This window comes from Callospermophilus lateralis, chromosome 3, assembly GCF_048772815.1.
Source record: "Callospermophilus lateralis isolate mCalLat2 chromosome 3, mCalLat2.hap1, whole genome shotgun sequence".
NCBI lineage: Eukaryota > Metazoa > Chordata > Mammalia > Rodentia > Sciuridae > Callospermophilus > Callospermophilus lateralis.
This window is the reverse complement of record NC_135307.1, coordinates 183,660,626-183,666,184: the sequence shown is the minus strand read 5'-3', so window position 1 is coordinate 183,666,184 and position 5,559 is coordinate 183,660,626. Positions and strand designations below refer to the sequence as shown.

Genomic DNA, 5,559 nt, shown 5'->3' with positions numbered 1-5,559 from the left:
GCGACCTGTCACCCACTCGCCTGACTCTCAAACGGGCTGGAGTTCAACTTCCCAGCCTTGCCAGTTGGGAGCTGGCTTTGGGGCCTTTTGGTTATTAATTAACCACTGGACAGAATTATCATGCTGGCTGCGCCCACTGGCTACTGGACAATCCCGCCCTGGGGACCCTCTGACCTTTTAAAAGCTACTGCACAACTTAAGGTGTGTCACCTTGGGCAAGTGACTTAGGTCTCAGAGCCTCACGTGGACTGGGGATGGTGTATGCACTTCCTGAAGGAAGGTCTCTGAAGCCCCTTCAACACTGTCATGTGTCCATTCTCTGAAATGTCCTCCCAAGCTCCTGCTTAAGGCCGACTTCCGTGTAGCCTTCCTATGCCAGTGGCTGAACCACTCTTCTCTCAGAGTCCAGAGGACTGACAATCCAAAGACTCATACAACTCTCTCTCTCGCTGCTTCCCTGATGGGGGCCACCTTGGAGAAATGGAGTGAAGTAAAACACCATGTCCTCAAAGTGTCCCTCTCTGTCCCATGAACCCAAACAAGTTACGCCTGATTGGGATGTCCATAAATATCTTGAAGGACACTGACTTTTTCTCATGTACACTGGGAATGAGGGCAAGTCAGTGTCATCCGTGGAGAGTTGCTTTCTTGCCTGGTGTCAGGTTCTTTGGGATGCTGGTCACACAATGGGACAAAGCAAGCTAAGCTAATGATGTCACTGCTTCTATAGACTAGCTTATGAAACTTCTCTCCCAGCAGTAACTGGTGTGGGGTCGAGGGCACTATGGAGAGGACAAGTACCACTTGTCCAGCCAGCTGCCACTGGACAAGGTGTCGTGGGGGATGGCGTTGCTAGTTGGTGAAGCCCAGTGAGGGACGGAGGTGTAATCTGTCCAGCCTATCACCATGGGGCCTTCCCTGTGAAAATAATAGCTCTTAAGTCTTGCACACTGGCTCCAAGTACTTTCTTTGTTCTCTCGGCAACCTGTTCCCCTGCCCTAGCACAACTGGGCTGTGAGTGGTACAAGTCTCTAGATAGCCCTCCCATGGACACCTGCAGAGACAGGAAGCTCCTTCCCTCCTGAGCTGGCATTCTCTTGTGTTGAGTCAATGCCTGACATCCAGAGTTCACCTGCCCTGGCCCTGCCCTGTTATTATCCTGGGAGGAGAATCACAGCTGAGTCGAGATTGATGCCCTGCTCTGCTCTTTGGAGACTGAGGCTTAGAAACCAGTGCACAGCTGGTCCCAGCTTCCTTTTGGAGGAAGGCTTTCTTGTGATGACCGAGAGTTGTGCGGGTCAAGTGTTCTAACTCAGGGCAGGGGCAGAGCTGGCCCCCTGGACAGGTGGGAAAAGCCCTGCCCAGTGACCCTTCTGTTTTAAGCAACTCAGAGTTTGACTTTCACTCTGCTTCCACTAGTGCCTTTTCAGTAAATTTTCATGGTCAAGTCTGTTATTTTTAAAATGGACTGCTCTGATGTCCTGCAGGTTTGAATTCTCCACCTCCACCAACACTCACATAAGCATGTGTCTGGCCCTGGCCTGGAGAGGGGAGGTGACTGGCCCAAGTGCACAGAGCAAATGAAGACAACAGCCAGGGTCCCACATCTTTCATCGCCTCTGCACTGGCACTCCACCAAGCTCCTCCTCCCTGAACTTCCAGAGTTGGTTTTAACAGACCCACACAATGGTGTGATTGCACAAATTGTATCAAAGAATTTCAATAGACAGAAGAGTGTCAAATAACAAGTGAAACCTTCCCTTCCCCAAACCCATCTTCAGTCTCATTTCCAGAGGTAAGTACCAATCCTTGCAGACTTTGGTCTATGCCCTGATCTACACATCGGAATGTTTTTTCCCCCAGAAAATAGGGCTGTATGACACATAGTTTCAGCAACTCTTTTTCTCACATCTTTCCATGTTAACACAGAGTGATTCACTTTATTTTTTCACAGCCACATGGCACTGGATAGAGTGGGATTAATTTCACTACCCTTGCGTTTTGTTCCTTTTCTGATGGATGTCTGGGTCTTGGACAGACTCCAGGTCAAAGACATTCTCTGGGATGAGAAGAAGGATGCCAAAGGACTGAACCAGTGGGAACCCACCTCCATGGAGATTCCCTCCACCTTGACATTCTCAGCCCACTTTTCTGTCCTCTGACCCCACCACTGTCCCCACCTGTGAATTCGTCCATAGGCAGAGTAAATAGCAGGCTTGGGGTCAGAACAGAAAAATGTGCTACTCACATGAGCTGGAAGCAGGACCCTTGAGTCAACAGACTCACAGAGAGGTGAGACATGGCCCGAGTTTTCTTTTTTATTTACTTTATTTTATTTTTTATAAAGATGTATTTTATCTTAAAACAAGTTTATAAAAGTAGAAATCATATACAAAAATACAGATTACTCCGACACATTGGCAAAATAGCCTATGGCTGGACTTGAGTTTGGAAGTACAGGCACTGTATGTTTGAGGGCACCCGGAAGTAAGTCCAACCGGATCCTACACCAGCCCTCGTCACTAATCTGTAAACAATAATTTCAAGTAGTATTTAGCACTTTTAAACTAATAAGAAATAGACACATAATCATCTCCTTTGTGTAACACTACTTTAAAATTTTCTTCCTTAGATTTTAGCAGATAAGGGCACATCATGCTACTGTTTCTAACATTTAAAATCTTTGATTTAAGTAAAACCAGTTAAGAGAAAAAATGATGGATTTTGGCTTTTTGTAACATTTTGCACATATGGGGAGGTCACTGACTTAAAACTAGTGTTTTTGTGATTTTTAAAAAGCAGAACTTGATCTTTTTTGCCTTGATGAGAGGTTTTTTTAAAAAACAAACCCACTCATATTACCAAAAGGTTCAACACCTGAGTACTAACTCTTACATAGGTGCCAGTGCAGACTGTCCTGAAATTGCATGGAAAATACACGTGCTTCTAGTGTGTACTTCTGATTTATAGGAACAAGCAATTCTTAGGATCAGTAACCCTAATAAAGTAGGTAGTTTCAAACAATTATTGAGAAAGACCATTTTTTAAAAAGGCAATTTAAAATACTTGATTCCAGAGTAATATACAAATAAACTTAGCACTAAAGGAAAACAGCAGGCAGTATCAGTTCAGAACTCTTCCAATTTTTCAAGAATAGAGACTGATTAGGTTAATATCACCTTCCTGAAACAAAGCAACTCATTTAAAAGGTAAACAACTCATGTTGACGTAATTTGATTTTAAAATTAGAAACCATAATTATATTTCAGGAACAGAGTACCTTAGTGATATTAAAGGATACTTCTGATTAACCTGGCATAGAAAATTACTTCTTGAGCCTTTACATCCTATACCAACTCTATACCTCTGGCCGTATGTTTAATTTGTTTGAGGGTTTAAGATGTGGGGCTATGTTTCTGTTAAGCTAATTTCAAATCTTAAGATAAAATGAAATGTTTTTTTTTTTTAATTCCCATATATCTTAAATGCTACTATCTTATGACTCTTTCTGTTCAGCCTACCCTACACATAGCTTATTGTTCTTCCAAACTATGTCTTGTTAAACAATACTGAAAAATTAAATAGATAAAAGTTATCACAAAGGCTTTAAAAATCATTAGCCGTAAGTCATTTTTTAAGCTTGAGTCTACATAAGACTTAATCCAAAGGGCACTTGGAGAAGATGGCACAAATTTTGCTATGTAAAAAAGTAAATTGAAATCATAGGCTCAAACTCCTAAAATTTCTGATGGCCTACAACTTAGGCTCTTAAGGGCATAGCATTGCCAGAAGCTTTTATAGTTATTTTAAAAAGGGCAATACTTCATTTTTTTTCCCTTGAAAATGGTTTCCTAATTTACTTGCAGGATAAAGGTTAAGGGAAAATGAATAATAAAAACTAGCCCAGTGCTCCAGTAATTGGGCTTCCTGCCTACTTTCCCCATTCCAAAGAAAGAGGAGACACCATCCTGCAAGAAATAACTTCATAGACAGCTGGGTGCCCCATATCTCCTGGTTCTTTTTGTTCCCGACAGTTGGCCCGGGAATAGTGGTGAAATAGGAGCAATTAATTTGCAGATGAGGAAGGGCTTCCCCTAACAGTTGAAGGGTACCATCTGGCACGATTCCAAAAACTTATAGTGTTTTTAGTGTGGGAATTTCTCTAAGTTCAAGTAGAGTTTCAGGAATTGTATCATAGCACTGACTGAGTGACAGATGTTGGAGGTAGCTGAGCTGGAGAAATTCTGGAAAGCAGTCATGCTTTAGCTTGACACTGTCATTTAAGTCCAGATGGACAATGTTGGGGCATCTTCTAACTAAGGTAGAGACATCTGATTTCTGAAGATTCTTTTGGTAGCCACTAAGATTCAGCTGGGTGATGGTCTCTGACACATGTGCAACAGCCACCTGCACGTGTTTTCCAGTGAACTCACAGCACCAGGAGAGGTTCAGCTCATCCAGTCTGGAACAGCTGCTTAGCAGAGTCTTCAGGGCAGACTCAGAAAATCCAGAACACCAACAAAGGTCGAGTCATACTAAATTTGAGTTTATTGACAATGGGATCAGAAAGCTGCAGGGCCTTCCAGGCTTAGATTCTGCAACTTGGAGCACTGAGACAGAATGCCATGGAAGGCAGATATGTTTATAACTGAGTTCGACAGATCCAAATGCTGAACATGAAAAGGGCTGCAATGTTCAACCAAGGGTTGGCCCACAAATGATCAGGGGCAGCAGAAGGCCACCACGCCTCGAGACAACAATTACATCTGAGTGCTGATTTTTACCTGTGTGGTCCAAGGTTCGCCAGAGAGATTCGTCAAATGCAAGGCAGTACCACCTCTTACAAACACCAGAGACTTTCAACAGATGGGGGAGGCAGAGACAAGAGAAGTTTCCCAGGAGCAACTCATCTGGGAGGGAGTCCCATGAAACACCAGGGAAGTTCTCTCGATTGAGTTTAGTCCTGCGGATGATCACAAAGTCTTTGTCATTCCCTCTGCTTTTCAGCCATTTCTATGTGGGGCTAGAGAGTAGTTCCTGGGGGATGTTCTCACTGTCCACCTCCTCCATCTCTAGGACGGAGACCCCCATGCCTGACAGCAGCTCAGATGTCTTGCTGGAATCCCATCCTCACATGCAGCTGGTGGTAATGTTGCTACTCTGGTCTGGAATCTCCTGGAGGTGCTTCCTGTGCATGACATCCAGAGGTTCAGGAGTTTTAAATACCTGCATTAATTGCACAATTGCCCACCTCCCAGATTCCCGCTTTGGCGGTTCCAGGCCCCAGCAGCCAGACCTGCGAACTCTAGCAACGTTCCATCCCTGCAGCGTGCACTGAGTTTTCTTTTAAAAAAGAAAAGATTTTAGAAAGTGAAAAATGCATAAAGTTAAAAATCAAATAGGCCTACTAGGTAGATAATTAAAAAATCAGTCCTTTATTCATTCCCAGTCCTTTCTATTTTTGACAGAGGGTCTTACTTGCTAAGTTGCCCAGGCTGTCTTTGAACTTATGATCCTCCTGTCTCAGCCTCTTGAGTTGCTGGAGTTACAGGTCTGAGC

General features: G+C 43.7%; 1 pseudogene; it reads right to left on the bottom strand.

Annotated features, from left to right (window-relative positions):
- Positions 1-2,354: 2,354 nt before the first annotated feature.
- LOC143394457 (S-phase kinase-associated protein 2-like) lies at positions 2,355-5,196 on the bottom strand (annotated as a pseudogene).
- Positions 5,197-5,559: the final 363 nt, after the last annotated feature.